Below are 19392 nucleotides of genomic sequence, written 5' to 3' on the forward strand. Positions count from 1 at the left end.
TGCAATTTGTCTGGGGAAAGGCTGAAGTGTTTAGTTTGATGATGGTCCATGAAGTTACAGAATGATATCCTTAAAGGGGACCTTTCACCTGCGAACAAATGCACACTAAAAGGGTCTGTCCATCCAACAATTACATTTCAGTGTTTGGTAGATAGGGTCAGTTAAACCAGATAAAGATTTATATTTTTTGGGGACTCTGTTGGGGAGATTCCTGTGTGGAGCTCCACGGTCTGCAAACCTGCCATGCCCATGTTAATATAAAGAATGTAACTGGAGGAGCTGGGACATAAGAAAGTGGCTGAGAACACCAGGTAAGTATGGAATTATGGCGGGAATATCTCACTGTTGACATATGTAGCATTACCCCCGCAAAGACTGCTGGCAATTAGCTCCCCTATTCCTGCACAGCCAGGCTACATGCATTTTCCACTTGCACCCATACACAAGAAGTCAGTCCCTTGGCTTTATTTTTGGTGTTTTATTAGGGGTAACAACTTGGGTGGGGGTAGAAGAATTTATGAGATGCCCAACTTGACAAAAACAACAGATGCAGACAACTTTCTTTCTATGTGAAAAATCCTGGACTGTTCTCCTTCCTGGACACATTCAGCCTTTAAAGATTAGTTGTTCCTTGAGGACCAGGAGATCTTAGTGCCCTTTGGAAAATGGCACAAAAGGTTGCAAAACTGCATGCAGTAAGTATCTCATTTCCTCTGTAGAACTGCTCCCAGCTCAACTGCCTGCAGGTACTACCAGCAAAGATTGGGCAATATTTTTTCCCAAAGACACCAAATATGGGGCACAATTTTTCTCAAAGACACCAAGGATAGGGCAATATTCCTCCTACAATTCTAAATAGTTGGCCATTATTCCCCCCACTGACCACTGGGGCTGACCACCAATGCAGGGGCTTTTTTTTTTTTTTTTACTTCTATTGACTACCAACGCCAGGTCATTTTTCTACTTCCACTAATGCCAGGACATTCCCCATTCAACCCTCCCCGTCCACCAATATTTTTACTCCCACTGACCATCAACACCAGGGCTTTTTTTTTTTTTTAATACTACTGGCCACAGTGAGGCCCCTGAATGGTAAATTGGCCCTTTCCTTTAGGTTTACAACCCCTGTTTCTCAAGCATCGGATGATTAGGAGATCCAAGTAAAGGATTGCTTTGCAGAGAATGTTATGTGAGCATACAACTGATAAATAAAACGGGAGCAGCAATATCTTGGCATCTTGACCTCATGGTGTCTGGAAGAGCTGGAAATAATATAATAAGGAACTGAGCACAAGGACACCACCAGCCATAAACCGCTGTGAGGAATTCACATTACATACCAACAACATTAAAGATGGAAAAAAAATGCAAAGAACTGGAATAAAGTAATAAAATAAAATATAAAGGGAAGCAATATGCAAATATTAAAAAAACATCCATTTAATCCAATGAAGTTTTCTTAACCACTTAAGCCCCGGAAGATTTTACCCCCTTCCTGACCAGGGACTATTTTGCGATTCGGCACTGCGTGACTTTAACGGACAATTGCGCGGTTGTGCGACGCTGTACCCAAACGAAATTGACGTCCTTTTTTTCCCACAAACAGAGCTTTCTTTTGGTGGTATTTGATCACCTGTGCGATTTTTTGATCATGCGCTATAAACAAAAAAAGAGCGTCAATTTTGCAAAAATAACAATATTTTTCACATTTTTTTATATGAAATTCCCCCCCCCCCCCAAAAAAAATGTAAAAATCAAAATTTTTTAACTTTTTCGGCCAATTTGTTTTATGCTACATATGTTTGGTAAAAAAAAAAAACGCAAAAAGCGTATTTTGATTGGTTTGCGCAAAAGTTATCGCGTTTACTAACAAAGGGAAAGATTTTTGTCATTTTTGTTGTTTTTTTTTTAACGCGTAATGGCGGCGATCTGCGATTTTTTTTTGCGGTACTGTGAAATTGTGGCGGACAGATTGGACCCTTGACTGACATTTTTGACACTTTTGGGGTTACCAATGACATTTCTACAGTAATCAGTGCTATACATATGCACTGTTACTGTAAAATTACACTGGCAGTGAAGGGGTTAACTTTTTTGAGAGGGAGGGGTTATATGTGTCCCTAGGGGCGTGATTCTAACTGTGATTGGCTGTGGCTTGAGGTGTAGGAACAGTGATCAATGGTCCTACATAGTAGAACCATATGATCACTGTTTCTACACAGGGGAGAATGACAGGCGGCTTGTTTACATCAGCCGACTTCCTTTCTCCCTCTGCACTGACGATCGCCGAGTGAACGGCGGACATCGGGTCCGCTGGTCACACGCGCAGGGGGGTCCGTGACCGCGCGGGAGCACGCATCCGGGGGCGCGCGCTCGCTCCCTAGACCCTCACAGGCTAGCGACGTAGTACTACGTCGCTCTGCCTGTGAGGGGCTGACTGCCGACGTAAATAGTCGTGCGGCAGTCGGCAAGTGGTTAAACAAATATATTAAATGTATAATTAAATCTGAAATTCAATGAAAAAAAAAAAGCTAAATACACAGGTGTGTATAAACTCAATCTGCTGATCGCACAAAGAAGGGGGCCGATGTGGTTACTCGTCTTTCCCGTTATCCTGTCAGCAAGCAGCCTGTTGTAGAGTGATCTCCTGTCCTGCCATATAGGGCTGTGCTTGGCGGCAGAGCTGAGTAAATCTCAGGACTGGATGGGCAGAATTACAAACCCTTTGGCAAGTAAAACAGCTCACAAATATGTATTTCATCTGTGTGTTTAGCTGTCTGCCTAGAGCTCAGCTCTAACTATTTTGACAGGAGGTAAAGAAATCAAATACCTTTTATGGAAGGTTCACCATTTTAAGATGGATGTGACCTAATATGTCGCAGTAAAAATTAGGCTCATAGCACAGCTTAAAGTTAATCGGTAAAAATATGGATGTGACATCTGCCGAATGCAAGCCATTATGTTCCAGCAACGGCTGGAGATAGTGTTGTGGCTTCGACCTATTCTATTCCATTTGTCAGTGCTGTTTCTGCATCATCCACAATACAAAGCCATTGTTAGTGGAGATGTTTTTACATAAGCAGAAACCTTGGAAATGTCAAGTAGGAAAAAGAAAACACTGCAATGCTCGCAAAGACTCGTTATCTGTTATATGTCCTTTGAATAACTCATTGATCTGCAAAAATATTTAAAGTGCGGCTTAATTTTAAAGAGCCAAAGAAAATAATGGCCATTTAATCAGTGTTTCCCATCTGGGAAAGAACAGGCATGTTTCTTACAGTACAAAACAGATGTAATGGCTTTATTATAATATAATTTATAAAAAAAAATGTATAAAATGTATAAAATAATTTATAAAAAAATAAATAATTGAATAAACAGTTATATACAGTATCTCACAAAAGTGAGTACACCTCTCACATTTTTGTAAATATTTTATTATATCTTTTCATGTGACAACACTGAAGAAATGATACTTTGCTACAATGTAAAGTAGTGAGTGTACAGCTTGTATAACAGTGTAAATTTGCTGTCCCCTCAAAATAACTCAACACACAACCATTAATGTCTAAACCGCCGGCAACAAAAGTGAGTACACCCCTAAGTGGAAATGTCCAAATTGGGCCCAATTAGCCATTTTCCCTCCCCGGTGTCATGTGACTCGTTAGTGTTACAAGGTCTCAGGTGTGAATGGGGAGCAGGTGTGTTAAATTTGGTTTTATTGTTCTCACTCTCTCATACTGGTCACTGGAAGTTCAACATGGCACCTCATGGCAAAGAAGTCTCTGAGGATCTGAAAAAAGAATTGTTGCTCTACATAAAGATGACCTAGGCTATAAGAAGATTGCCAAGACCCTGAAACTGAGCTGCAGCACGGTGGCCAAGACCATACAGCCATTTAACAGGACAGGTTCCACTCAGAACAGGCCTCGCCATGGGCAACCAAAGATGTTGAGTGCACATGCTCAGCATCATACCCAGAGGTTGTATTTGGGAAATAGACGTATGAGTGCTGCCAGCATTGCGGCAGAGGTTGAAGGGGTGGGGGGTCAGCCTGTCAGTGCTCAGACCATACGCAGAACCCTGCATCAAATTGGTCTGCATGGCTGTCATCCCAGAAGGAAGGCTCTTCTAAAGATGATGCACAAGAAAGCCCAGTTTGCTGAAGACAAGCAGACTAAGGACATAGATTACTGGAACCATGTCCTGTGGTCTGATGAGACCAAGATAAACTTATTTGGTTCAGATGGTGTCAAGTGTGTGTCGGCAACCAGGTGAGGAGTACAAAGACAAGTGTGTCTTGCCTACAGTCAAGCATGGTGGTGGGAGTGTCATGGTCTGGGGCTGTATGAGTGCTGCTGGCACTGGGGATATACAGTTCATGGAGGGAACCAAGAATGCCAACATGTACTGAGACTCTAGAATTCAAGAATGATCCCCTCCCTTCAGAGACTGGACCGCAGGGCAGTATTCCAACATGATAACGACCCCAAACACACCTTCAAGACGACCACTGCCTTGCTAAAGAAGCTGAGGGTAAAGGTGATGGACTGGCCAAGCATATCACTAGACCTAAACCTTATTGAGCATCTATGGGGCATCCTCAAATGGAAGGTGGAGGAGCGCAAGGTCTCTGACATCCACCAGCTCCGTGATGTCATCATGGAGGAGTGGAAGAGGACTTCAGTAGCAACCTGTGAAGCTCTGGTGAACTCCATGCCCAAGAGGGTTAAGGCAGTGCTGGAAAATAATGGTGGCCACACAAAATATTCACACTTTGGGCCCAATTTGGACATTTTGACTTAGGGTTGTACTCACTTTTGTTGTCAGCGGTTTAGACATTAATGGCTGTGTGTTGAGGTATTTTGAGGGGACAGCAAATATACACTGTTATGCAAGCTGTACACTAACTACTTTACATTGTAGCAAAGTGTAATTTTTTCAGTGTTGTCACATGAAAATATATAATAAAATATTTACAAAAATATGAGAGTTGTGCTCACTTTTGTGAGATACTGTATATATACACTTTATTACCAAAAGTATTGGGACACCTGTGTTTACACGCACATGAACTTTAATGGCATCCCGGTCTTAGTCCGTAAGGTTCAATAATGAGTTGGTCCACCCTTTGCAGCTATAAAAGCTTCAATTCTTCTGGGAAGGCTGTCCATGAGGTTTACAAGTGTGTTCAGGGCCGGTCCTGCAATGGGTCCCTTGGGCCAAATGCCTTGGGCCCTGTCACTGTTTTGGAGCCGCCCCATGATGCCACTGACATTGAGGCAGCAGTAGTCCACAGAAAGCATGGGAGGGGGCACGACCAGGAGTGTCACTGACTCTCAGACCCTGCCCCGATGCAGTGTGTATAGTCAGGAGAAGGTGCAGCTAAATAACATGTTGCCTGTGAATTGTCTGATGAGGCTGCAATGATGGACACCGATAGGCTGCATTGGTGGGTACTGATGAGGTGACACTGATGGATACTGATGGGCACTGATAGGCTGCATTGGTGGGCACTGATGAGGTGGCACTTATAGGCTGCACTGGTTGGCACCGATAAGGTGGCACTGATGGACACTAATAAGCTGCACTGGTAGGCACTGATGAGGTGGTGCTGATGGGCACTGATAGGCTGCACTAGTGGGCACTGTTGAGGTGGAACTTATGGACACTGCTATGCTGCACTGGTGGGCACTGATGAGGTGACATTGATGGACACTGATAGGTTGCGCTGGTGAGCACTGATGAACTGCACTGATGGGCACTGGTAGGCTGCACTGGTGGGCACTGATGAGGTGGCACTGATGGACACTGATGGGCTGCACTGGTGGGCACTGATTAGTTGGCACCAATGGACACTGATTGGCACTGATTGGCTGCACTAATGGGCACTAATGAGGCTGCACTGGTGTGCACAGGGAGGCTGCAACAATGAAGCTGTACTTATGGGCACTGATGAGGCTGCACTGATTAGATTGCACCGATGGGCACTGATGAGGCTACAGGGGGGGAATAGTGCCCAATCATTAGTGTCAGTGTAGGTGGAACAGTCCCAGATCATTGTTGTCATAGTGCTTGATCATTAGTATCGGTGAGAGGAATAGTGCTCGATCATTAGTATCGGTGAGAGGAATAGTGCTCGATCATTAGTATCGGTGAGAGGAATAGTGCTCGATCATTGGTGTCAGTGGGAGGACTAGTGCCTTATCATTGGTCTCAATAGGAGGACTAGTGCCTTATCATTGGTGTCAGTGGGAAGAATAGTGCTTAATAGTTGGTGTCGGTGGGATGAATAGTGCCCCATCATTGGTGTCAGTGGGAGGAATAGTGCCCAATAGTTGGTGTAAGTGGAAGGAATCGCGCCCCAATATTGGTATTAGTGGGATTTGGAAAGCCCCTCCAGCACTGGTGTTCAGGAGTTACCAACCTCTAAATACATACCATGTCTTATGCTGCTCCTTTTCTGGCTGCATGACTTTATGGTTGGAACTATGCAGGCACCGTTAGGCAGAAGATCACTCTGCCAAAACAGTGCCTAAGACATTGCTATGGTTCCTGCACCCATAACTCAGTCACTATCACTCTGTATAAAGCAGCTCCTTCTGTTTTGCAATGAGATCCCATTGCAGGGGTTATCTTAAAGCAAGCAGTAGACCATAATAGGCCAGCTTGCCTTAGTTTGTGGACTGCTGCTTTAAAATAATAGTAGACTCAAAAATCCACTGCCACCTCATCTTCTTGGGTCCTATCTTGCCATCTACTTTGCAGGAAAGACATTTTAAATGGTTTGCAAGTAGCTAGGCCTGGGGAGAATCCTTCCAATTCCCCCATTGGTTACTGGCCACTGGAGCTCTTTGAAGGGGTTTTGTGCATTCCATCTGTTCAAATTGAGATTTAAAAGCTGCCATATACACTATATTGTCAAAAGTATTGGAACACTTGCCTTTACTCGCACATGAACTTTAAAGTGATTGTAAAGGTTTGTTTTTTTAAATAACAAGCATGTTGTACTTAACTGCTCTGTGTAAGGGTTTTGCACAGAGCAGACCGGATCCTCCTCTTCTGGGGTGCCCTGGCATCGCTTCTGGACCCTCCTCTTCATTGGGTGCCCCCAAAGAAAGAACCGCTTTCCATGGGGGCACCCGTGCGGGCGCTCTCCTGAGTACTGCTGGTGTGTCCAATGACACAGACAGCAGGCCTCGGCCCACTATAGTGTCACTGGATTTGATTGACAGCAGCGGAAGCCCTTCCCTTCCCTTTGCTTCCCTTCTCTTGCCTTCTCTTCCCTTTGCTTCTCTTCCCTTTGCTTCCCTTCCCTTCTCTTGCTTTCCCTTCCCTTTGATGCCCTTCCCTTTGCTTCCCTTCCCTTTGCTTCCCTTCCCTTTGATTCCCTTCCCTTTGCTTCCCTTCCCTTTGCTTCCCTTCCCTTCTCTTGCCTTCTCTTCCCTTTGCTTCCCTTCCCTTCTCTTGCTTTCCCTTCCCTTTGCTTCCCTTTGCTTCCCTTCCCTTTGCTTCCCTTCCCTTCTCTTGCTTTCCCTTCCCTTTGATTCCCTTCCCTTTGCTTCCCTTCCCTTCCCTTGCCTTCCCTTCCCTTCTCTTGCCTTCCCTTCCCTTCTCTTGCCTGCCCTTCCCTTTGCTTCCCTTCTCTTGCCTTCCCTTATCTTGTCTGCCCTTCCCTTTGCTTCCCTTCCCTTCTCTTGCCTTCCCATCCCTTTGCTTCCCTTCCATTCTCTTGCCTTCCCTTCCCTTGCCTTCTCTTCTCTTCTCTTCTCTTCTCCATTTTCCCCCTTGTCCATTTCTCCTTCCATATACCTTCCTATCTGCAATCCTTTCTTGCTTCCCTCACTCTATTGTCTAGTAAGTATTCTCAGTCTTAATGCATGGGCAGAATTTGCTCTATAGATGTATCTGAATAGACCTTTATCATAGCCAAACCTGCACATCTTATTATAATTTGTATAATGGTATATTATTTCCCTGTTAGCATCAATAGTACATAATCAGCATCCAAGCACGCCGCTCCCTTCCTATATAATTGTGCGTTTGGCTCTCTTCTGAAGAGTCTACTCTGTTAAAAGCCGCCTCTCTAGTTCAGTGTGCTGTAGATTCTCAGTTTCAGGGAAAATCCATGAGTTCTGACAGCACTGTGATTGTGTGACTCCGGGGTCAGGATGGAGGTATTGAAGACAATGGCAGAGATGTGAGTTCTCACAATTCCAAGCTGTTAGAGATAGAGAGATGCTAGATTGATGTTCTGAGCCTCATGTCTGTGTCAGGAGAGGAAGACAGTGGGAAGCCTGTTGATTTTATAGCGTCTGGCTCAATGGCTTTATTTACTAGAGCTTTTAGAACTAACTGTAGGACTGGGTTTTATTATTAATGTACCAAATAGGAATTCTTCAAATATTAGATTGGAAAGAAAAAAAAAAAAGAATCCTGGGATGGAATGGATAAAAGTGAGGAATTGGCAGGATAGTTACATTCATTAGGATTAGGTAGATATAAGGGACAAGAGAAAATGCCACACCAATGGTTTAGAAAATGGTCTAACTTTTTTTTTAAATCCAAAGGATTGTTTCCCTGACCTTTACTGGAATGAAGTTGTATTTGAACCTTTTAGCAGTGGTGTGTTGCTTCAACTTTTGTTTTTTTTATGTTACATTGCACTACAAGTCAATGAGACTGTGGAGCTTCTATGGGGTATAAAATTGGATTGTTCCCTTGACTTTTTTTAGAATAAAGTTATATCTGGACCTTTTAGCAATGGTGTGGTACTTTATTTTCCATTTTTATTTTGTTGGAGATACTCTGGGGTGTAGAAGCTGCATGCCCAGGAATCAGATTGTTTACATCAACATCAATTTTTAAGATAGCAATACAAATAAGATAACTTTATGGGTCCAGTGCTATTTTTTCACTTTCTAACTATTTTTTTTTCTATTTCATCATAGAAGTCCAAAATGAGAAGCCAACATGGCTATATGGTGCCTCCTCATCGGGGTTCAAAGTGTTGTATGGGATGAAGAGCGTAGACTTTATTATTATTGTTATTTTTAATAATATTACTATTCTTATTATGGTTATTATTAATAATATTACTATTCTTATTATTGTTATTATTCTCAAAATAACACATTCCATTAAAGCCCATTCTGACTTTCATGGGATTTAATATTATTATTGCTAATATTATTATTATTATTATTATACTTGTTCTGTTCTCACTACACGTATGCCCCAGGCGTGTGCAGCTAAACATACAGCTAAACCTTTAATCCTGCAATAACCAGTCCTTTTGTAACTTAAGGCTTTATTCCAGAGATAGAATAGTGGTCACAGGTTACAAGTCAGAATAGATATGCGAATAGGATTATGAATATGGAGTCAGGACTGAGTAGATAGGATTGAGAATATGGTGAAACTGGAAATAAACACACAAATCATACAGTCAGTATACAAACATTAACAAACATATGCATTGAGTATATAACTGACAGTTCTGAGCATACCAGCGATGCTACAAAGGGGGGTTCAGAAATCTTCCCACAGGAACCTCAGATGCTGACTGGCTGTCTCTATGAGGTAAATCTTAGAATGGAAATTCTCCTCAGAGAAGGGTTGAACTAATCTCCAGAAATAGAGTACAGGAAGTATCATAAAGTGCTGTATAACAGTCTATGTCACAGTGGCATCTTGTGGACAAGATTGGTATTACAAGTTCCAATAGAATTAATTACTTCTTTATGCTGGAGGCATGACACTCCCCGCCTGGTATCATCAGATACCACTATTTATTCCTCAGATGATAACAGCAAGATCAGTTCAGAAACTGGTCTGAGGAACAACTTTGTCTCCTTGTTTCTGTAGATCTTGACTTCCACTTTACATGGGAGTGATGACGTGACACAATCAAGTGAGCGATGTGGTGGTGACCAGGAACTGTTAGAGGGTTTCTCTCTTCTGTCTCTAGGTTGGCTTGCTTTAGACGACCACCTACCCTAAGTAGTCCATTTGGATCAAGGAATGGGTCAAGTTTTCTCAGGGCACTGTCTCTAGGGATAGGTTTTCCGTTCAAGATACAGTCAATCTCCTTAGCATAGGCTTCATGCTGTACAGTGCGGATGATAAGATCCTGAGACTGCTGTAGCTCTAGTGCTGAACTGATCCTTTGGCAATGGTGCCATCCCTTGCGGTCACAGCTGTTTGAGTTGCCTTTAAAGGAGCGAGCTATATGGATAAGACAAGAAATAGCTCGAACAAGTGTCTTCCACTTTGAGAATCTGGTAAATCTGTCAGATTTAAGCTGGCAGTCTGAAGTTGCAGTATGAAATGTTGAGATTTCAGGGCGGATGTCAGTATCTGAGTCTGGATCTACCAGTTCAATAGTGTCACTTTTAGGAAAAGTTTGTTCCGCATTGTACAAGAATGCAGGTACTGTAAACCATGTTGTGTCTTTCAGGTTACATGCAGCAACAGCTCTTGTAGCATGGTCTGCAGGGTTGTAGTCAGTAGGTACATAGTGCCATTGTGTTGGAATGGTGGATCTCCTAATCCTCAACACTCTGTTGTTGACATAAACGTAGAAACGTCTGGTCTCATTGTAGATGTAGCCTAGCACTACCTTGCTGTCTGTGTAGAGTTGAACATCCTTGAGGTCAATGTCCATCTCTGAGGCTATTAGCTCTGCAAGTTCAACAGCTAGTACTACAGCACAAAGTTCTAGCCTAGGTATAGTATGCTCGGGGTGTGGAGCTAGCTTTGCTTTGCCCATGATGAATCCTACATGGCATTGTGCTGTAGTGTCAACAGTCCTTAAGTAGGCCACGGCAGCTATTGCCTTGACAGAAGCATCACAGAATATGCAAAGGTTTTGACTCTGTATCTCTGTAGAAGGTACAGGAGCATATGGGCGTGAAACATGGAGATCAGATAAGGAGTCCCTCCACTCTACCCAAGAGTTCCTCTTATCAAGGGGTAGTGGGGCATCCCAATCGGATGTTTCACGAATCAAGTCTCTAAGCAAGGCTTTGCCTTGAATTGTAACAGGTGCTGCAAATCCTAATGGATCGTACAGGCTATTGATTGTAGACAAGACACCTCTGCGAGTGAAGGGTCTTTCTTCTCTATTTACTTGGAAGGTAAAGGAATCGGATTTCAAGTCCCAAAGTAGACCTAGACTGCGCAGTACAGGTAAAGAGCCTGTACCCAGATCTAAGTCCTTTAGATCACTGGAATGGTCTTGAGCGGGGAAAGCTTCCATTACCTCTTTGCTGTTGGAAGCAATCTTGTGGAGCCTGAGATTGGAACAAGCAAGCATTTCCTGTGCTCTTTTAAGAAGACGGATTGCAGACTCACTGGAAGGTAAGGATTTTAAACAGTCAGCCACATAAAATTCTTTCTCTACGAATTGTCTTGCATCTGAGCCAAACTCAAGTTCACCTTCTTGGGCGGAATGTCTGAGTCCGTAGATAGCGACTGCAGGTGAAGGGCTATTGCCAAAGATGTGTACCCTCATGCGATACTCTGAGATATCTTTTGAAGGATCATTGTCTTGGAACCAAAGGAACCTTAGGAAGTTCCTGTCTTCTTCTCTGACCAAGAAACAATAGAACATCTGCTGGATGTCAGCTATGAAGGCAATAGAATCTTTGCGGAAGCGTAAGAGCACTCCCAGGAGTTTGTTGTTAAGGTCTGGGCCTGTCAAGAGGACATCGTTTAAGGAGATACCCTTGTATTTGGCACTAGAGTCAAACACTACTCTGATTTGACCTGGCTTTTTGGGATGGTACACTCTGAATATAGGGAGATACCAACACTCTTCAGAGTCTTTAGGGGTGGGAGCCACCTCAGCATGACCGTTCTCAAAGATCTTCCCCATGAAAGAAAAGAAATGTTCCCTCATCTCTGGCTTTCTTTGTAAATTACGTTTAAGGGAAGCAAAACGTTGTAACGCTTGTTCTTTGTTATTGGGTAAGCGTTGTCTCTGTGGTCTGAAGGGAAGAGGTGCAACCCAGCTGTTTGTGCTGTCTTTGTCTAGACCTTGCACCATTATTTCTAAGAAGAGTTTGTCTTCGATAGACATTGCCACACGATTGTTGTCTTTAGTTCTCTGAAAGACTGTGCACCCTAAATGGTCTTGGTCACTGTCACAGGCAAAGTTGTCACTAGTGGAGCTTGTGAAGGGACAAGATGAGTGGGTGGCGTAGGCTGATTCCTTAACAAGGAAATGGTTGTGGCATGGCTGGAAAAGAGAGGGACGCCCATTCTCTAGGGTATTTGTGAGCATGCTGCTAACGGAGTTAGGTTTGTGCACGCTTCCTAGACAGACCTCTCCTATGATGACCCATCCGAGGTCTAACTTCTGAGCATAAGGAGCGTTATTGGGACCATTAATCTGAGCTCTTGATTTGTGGGCTTGTAAGATATCTCTCCCAAGGAGTAGGATAATCTGAGCCTGAGGATCAAGTTCTGGTATCAGATGTGCTATGCGTTCCAAGTGTGGGTGATGAGCAGCTACATCTGGTGTAGGAATTTCAGATCTATGATCAGGGATCTGATTGCATTCGATAAGAGTTGGCAAAGACAAGCGAGATCGCCTATCGATGGACTCGATTTGGTAGCCGGATGCTCTCCTACCAGCCGTCTCCACTATTCCTGCACAAGTTTTCAAGGAGTAGGGAATGCTGGGGCCTTTAATGCCAAACATGTCAAAGAAAGTTGAGCTGGCTAATGACTTGTTACTTTGGTCATCCAGGATTACATAAAGCTTAATAGCTTTGTCTTTTTGGCCTGCTGGGTAGACTCTGACTAGGCAGGTTTTGGAGCAGGACCTACCACCTATGGCTCCTTTGCAGATCTCTGTACATTGTGAAGTGACCTCTGGTGTAGTTGTGGTGGTGTGCTCCTCCTCCCCGCCGTGCTCACTAGTGCTGAGGGTGTGTTGTAAAGTCCATGGAGCTGGCCCAGGATGTAACCCTGTGTTGTGATCTGAGCTGTCACATTCTGTGCATTTTAAACTGACCTTACAGTCCTTAGCGAGATGAGATGTTGAAGAGCAGCACCTGTAGAAGATGTGGTTCTCGTTGAGGAAAGCTTTGCGGTCCTGCAGGGTTTTCTCTCTGAAGGCTCTGCATTTTAGTAGAGGATGTGGCTTCCGATGCAAGGGACACTGCTTACCAGGATCGTTGACCTTTGTCTCTGAGTTAGAGAAGTTGGCAGACCTGTGAAAGGAACCTGGAGGAGACACATTAGTTTTGTGTACTGCTACTGGAGGTTTGCGAGGGTTAAGTCCCACAGGAGCCGCACACAACAGCGTAAAATCAAAACTTGGATCATTTCTTGTTTTGGCTTGCTGGCACACAAAGTCCACAAAAACAGAAAAGGGAGGGAATGGAACATCATGCTGTCTTTTATATCGGGATCCGTGTGTAATCCACTGCTCTTGCAAGTTATAGGGTAACTTTTGCACAATGGGGTTGACACCTCTGGCTGTGTCAAGGAATGCAAGTCCTTGTAAGTCTCCCTCAGATTTAGCTACTTGAAGTTCCATTAGCAAGTCACTTAACTCTCTAAGTTTATGGTAGGCTTTGCTAGGTATTCTGGGAAAGTTATCAAGTCTTTTGAATAATGCATTTTCTACTACTTCTGCTGAACCATAACACTCGTCAAGTCTATCCCAGATTGTTCTAAGACCAGTGTCTGGGTAGTTTATATTTATTGTCCTGATTCGCCTGGCGTGCTCGGCAGACTCATTTCCAAGCCATTTGATCAGGAGGTCTATCTCTTCGCTGCAAGATAGCCCTAAGTCTCTGATAGTGTTTTGAAAGGATGACCGCCAGGCTCTGTAGTTTTCAGGGCGGTCATTAAACTTTTCAAGTCCTTTGGTGACTAACTCGCGTCGTGCAAAGAACCTTGCAAAGTCTATTGTGGCTTGGTTAGCCTGTTGTGTGTTGTCATGGTAAGATGGCTGTGTGTAGTCATACCTTTTGCTGGCACCGAGCTGTCCTCTGATGTACCGATCTGGCTTGGACGTAGGTTCTGGAGGGCGATTAGAAGGAGATTCTATTATCTCACTTATGGGGAGTCTGTCGTAGGAGACGTCACTTTGCACGGATTTCTCCCCCGTTTGCAGGCTTGAGGCTTGTCACTGACTTGCGGCGGTACCGTGGAGTGTCTTTGGCTTGTCTCTTTGACATCATCTTTTACACTGCTTGTTTTAAAGTGTTGATTGATGTAATCTGAAGTTTGTTGTAGAGAATTTGGAGTTTCAGCTGCTGGGTCGAGGACATTACTGCGTCTGCTGCATTCACTTCTTGGGTATACAGCTAATTCTAAGGCGTCTGCTTCAGCTATGGCTGCTGCTACTTCCTTCTCTACAGTGAGTTTCTCTAGGGCTACTTCTAGGAGGGCCTCTTCTGCCTCTTTCTGCGTTTTTAGGCGGGCTTCCTCTGCCTTTGCTTTTAGGCGGGCTTCCTCTGTCTCTTTCTGGGTTTTTAGGCGGGCTTCCTCTGCCTTTGCTTTTAGGCGGGCTTCCTCTGTCTCTTTCTTTAACCTCACTTCCAGGAGGGCTTCTTCGGCCTCTTCCTTTAGCCTCACCTTCTCCTTTTTAATCTGCATTTCTTGCTCGGCAAAGGCTGCTCGCGCCTTGGCGGATTCAGCTTTCGCACGTGCTATGGCGAGTGCATTGCTTGCGGAGGAAGATCTAGAGGAGCCTGAAACTCGGGACCTTGTCTTGAGTGAGGATGTCTGGCTATGTGACATATCGCTTGCAGGAATGCTTGACTGTGTAGAGACTGCTGTATTGCATATGCAGATGACTGCGCTGGCAGGGTAGCAGGCCTCTGTATAGTCTCTGTCCTAAATCCCACTTGCTGGATAGCCGCTGTTTCACTGTTCTGTTCTCACTACACGTATGCCCCAGGCGTGTGCAGCTAAACATACAGCTAAACCTTTAATCCTGCAATAACCAGTCCTTTTGTAACTTAAAGCGGAGTTCCAGCCATTTACTCACCTGTCCAACGGTCCAGCGATGCGGCCGCCGGAAGCCTCGATCCTCTCCCTCGGCGCCGGCATCACTGCTGTGGGCACCCGGCTGTTACAGTTTGCGGCTTCACAGCCGGGTACCCACTGCGCATGCGCGAGTCGCGCTGCGCGCCGTGATTGGCCGGCAATCTTCTGGGACCTCTGACGTGTCCCAGAAGATTGCAGGGAGGGAGGGGGAGAGGAGAACTTCCGCTCAGGGCGCCGCGGCGCTCCGAGCGGAAGTGGGAGCGGGTACCTGTCAAAACTAGGTACCCGATCCCCCCCCCAAAAAATGACATGCCAAATGTGGCATGTCGGGGGGTCAGGACTCCCTAAAGCGGAAGTTCCACTTTTGGGTGGAACTCCGCTTTAAGGCTTTATTCCAGAGATAGAATAGTGGTCACAGGTTACAAGTCAGAATAGATATGCGAATAGGATTATGAATATGGAGTCAGGACTGATTAGATCGGATTGAGAATATGATGAAACTGGAAATAAACAGACAAAGCATACAGTCAGTATACAAACATTAACAAACATATGCATTGAGTATATAACTGACAGTTCTGAGCATACCAGCGATGCTACAAAGGGGGGTTCAGAAATCTTCCCACAGGAACCTCAGATGCTGACTGGCTGTCTCTATGAGGTAAATCTTAGAATGGAAATTCTCCTCAGAGAAGGGTTGAACTAATCTCCAGCAATAGAGTACAGGAAGTATCATAAAGTGCTGTATAACAGTCTATGTCACAGTGGCATCTTGTGGACAAGATTGGTATTACAAGTTCCAATAGAATTAATTACTTCTTTATGCTGGAGGCATGACAATACTCCAAATAATAAATTCCATTAAAGTTCATGCTCTTTATCCCCCTCATTGGGGCTCAAAGTGTTGTATAGGAAGAAGAGCGTGGACTTTAATGGAATTTTTTATTATTAATAATATTATTATTAATATTCTCCAATAAAAAAAAGTCCATGAAAGTCAAAACTCTTCATTCCCCTCATCAGGGCTCAAAGTGTTGTATTGGATGAACAGCGTGGACTTTCATGAAATGTATTATAATTAATATATTATTGCTAATATTATTATTATTATTATCATTAATATAGTACTTCAAATATTAAATTCCATTAAAGTTAATGCTTTTCACCCCATCATCACTGCTCAAAGTGTTATATGGGATTAAGAGCATGGACTTTCATGGTATTTATTATTATTATTATTATGAACATTATTATTTCTAATAGTATTATTATTATTATTATCATTGCCATTATTATACTACTCCAAATAATACATCCCATTAAAGTCTATGCCCTTTATCCTCCCCATTGGGGCTCAATGTGTTGTATGTGAAGAAGAATGTGGACTTTAATGGAATTAATTATTATTATTATTATTAATATTAGTATTTTCCAATTAATAAAGTCCATGAAAGTCAAGGCTCTTCATTCCCCTTCAGCAGGGCTCAAAGTGTTGTATGGGAAGAAGAGCATGGACTTTCATGGACTTTATTATAATCAATATATTAATGGCAATATTATTATTAATAATATTATTATAGTACTCCAAATATTACATTCCATTAAAGTCCATGTTCTTCACCCCACCCCCCCCCCCCCCCCCAATTGGGGCTCAAAGTGTTGTATAGGATACAGGGCATTGAGTTGAATGGAGTTTATTATAATTATTAATAATATTATTAAAAAAGGAAAATAATATAATAATACAAATAAAAATATAATATAATAATAAAAATAATAATATTATTATTATTATTCTACAAATGATGAATTCCATTAAAGTCAATGCTCTTCATCCCCCTCATTGAGGAAGTGTTTTATGGGATGAAGAGTGTGGACTTAAAAGTATAACTAAAGGCAAAACTTTGGATAAAGTGCAGAGGGATTAGAACACCTGTCAGATTTTATTGCTGTCTGTCACACTGTTAGGCCCCGTTCACATAGGGGCGACGCTACTTCGCACCGCGACCTCCGAGGTCGCGGTGCGAGCAGCGCGCCGCGACCTCGGAGCGGCCGCCACAGACTTCATAACATTGAAGTCTATGGCGGTCGCCTCCTGGTCGCCCCAAAGAAGCTCCGGACCCTTTTTCTAAGTCGGAGCGTCTTGTGTCGCTCCTATTAGAAAGGGTCCGCAGCTTCCCTATAGGAGGCGACCTACGGCGACCTGTGAGGCGACCAGGTCGCCTCACAGGTTGCCTAAGTGTGAACGGGGACTAAAAGAGATTCTCCCTCTCTATTTGTTCTGTTTACCATTATCATTGAAAGTGAAAGTAAAAGTTTTGGGTTGTCCCCAGAAAGGTAATAGGGGGGAAATTTTCCAATGGGGACACTAGTTCTGGTGACCTGGGGGTCCCCAAAGAATTCCCTGATTTTTCAGGGATTTCCTCTCTCTTCCTGTTTGGCTATGGGACAAGAAGTGAAGGGAAATCTTGGCAATGGGACACAGATGGCGGAAAAAAAAAAAAATCCTAAAGGGGTATAACCCTTCCTTACTTTATCCAAAATGGAAAAAAAATAAAAGTTTTGCCCATAGTTCTACTTTAAGAGAATGTATTCATTGGAGTAGTATGACTTCTTATTAGTTTTCAGGCCTCATTAGACAGCTAATGAACAGAGAAACTTCCAAGATGAAATAAAAAAGGATAAAAAAAATAAATAAATAAGAATAAAACATTTGAACTTTTAAACCATTGTTGTGATGTTAATTTTTTGCATTTTCACCTCAAATGCCTGAAAATTACATATATTAAAATATTAGACCTTATGATACGGTGCTTCATTTAAAAGTAACCCTTAATCCAGAACCTCCTACACAAGCTCCTACAATAATTAGATGATATCTATAAAAGTAGAGAAGACTGAAATCTGTCTGGTTTCAATGGTTATTCAAAAAAGAGTTCTTAATTTTCAAGTGCCACTAAACGCTGGTTAAAAAAAGGGAATTATATTCCAGTATGTATTCTTAACTTTTAAAAGTCCCTTCTATTGCTCTCAGTCTCCTAGTTTTAGCTGCTGTGATCTGACTTCCTGTTAGAAGGTGGCTACATCCATTCTCTATTCCCAAAAGTATGTAGGAACGTAGCCACCCTCTCCTGCTTGCTCCTGGGATGGACAATGGTCTAAAGGATGTGAAATGTGTAGCATGTATAGAGCAGTGCACATGTCTCCAAGTAACGTGCAGTGCTTGTTCCAAGGAGGGAAAAAGGGGAGGTTTGGGAGCTTGCTTTACAAGAAGGCAGAAAAACACAGTAAAAAAAGTTATAGGTGTAGATAGGTGCTGGTGAAGGTGTATATAGTTTTTGGTTTCCCTGCTTAACCACTTTAATACAGGGCACTTCCCTCCCTTCCCGCCCAGGCCAATTTTCCCCTTTTAGCGCTGTTGCATTTTGAATGACAATTGCGCGGTCATGCAACACTGTACTTACACCAAATTTATATCATTTTCCCCCCACAAATAGAGCTTTCTTTTGGTGGTATTTGATCACCTGTGCGATTTTTACTTTTTGCTAAACAAATAAAAAAAGACAGAAAAGTTTGAAAAAAAAAAAAAGTTTTTTTGTTTATGTTATACAATTTTGTAAATAAATAAGTTTTTTCCTGCACTGATGAGCACTGATGAGACTGCACTGACAGGCACTGATGAGGAGGCAATGATCGGGTGGCACTGATGGGGTGGCACTGATGGGGTGGCACTGATAGGCGGCACTGATAGGCGGCACTGATAGGCGGCACTGATAGGCACTGATATGTGGCACTGATAGGTAGCACTGATATGCAGCATTGCTGGGCACTGATAGGTGGCACTGCTGGGCACTGATAGGCGGCATTGATGGGCACTGATAGGTGGCACTGACGGGCACTGATAGGTGGCACTGACGGGCACTAATGGGCACTGATAGGCAGCACTGGTGGGCACTGATGGGCACTGATGGGCGGCACTGATCGGCACTAACGGGCGGCACTGATGGGCACTAATGGGCACTGATAGGCGGCACTGGTGGGCAATAATGGGCACTGGTGGGCGACACTAAAGGATGGCAATGGTGGGCAGCACTGATAGGGAGGACACTGGTGGGCATCACTGATGGGGAGGGCAATGGGGGGCTCCCTGAGCCCTGATTGCCATCCCTGGTGGCCATAGTGGGCATCCCTGGGGTCATAGTGGGCATCCCTGGGGTCATAGTGGGCATCCCTGGTGGATCTAGTGGCATCCCCCCCCCCCCGAGGGTCTGCACTGGTAATCAATGATCTGATTACCAGTGCCGACCCCCCCCCTGTCAGGGGAGCCGCCGATCGGCGCTCCTTTACTCGTGCCTGTCAGGCACGAACTAAGGAAAGCCGATC

This window comes from Pelophylax lessonae (assembly GCF_965119305.1).
Source record: "Pelophylax lessonae genome assembly, chromosome: 11".
NCBI lineage: Eukaryota > Metazoa > Chordata > Amphibia > Anura > Ranidae > Pelophylax > Pelophylax lessonae.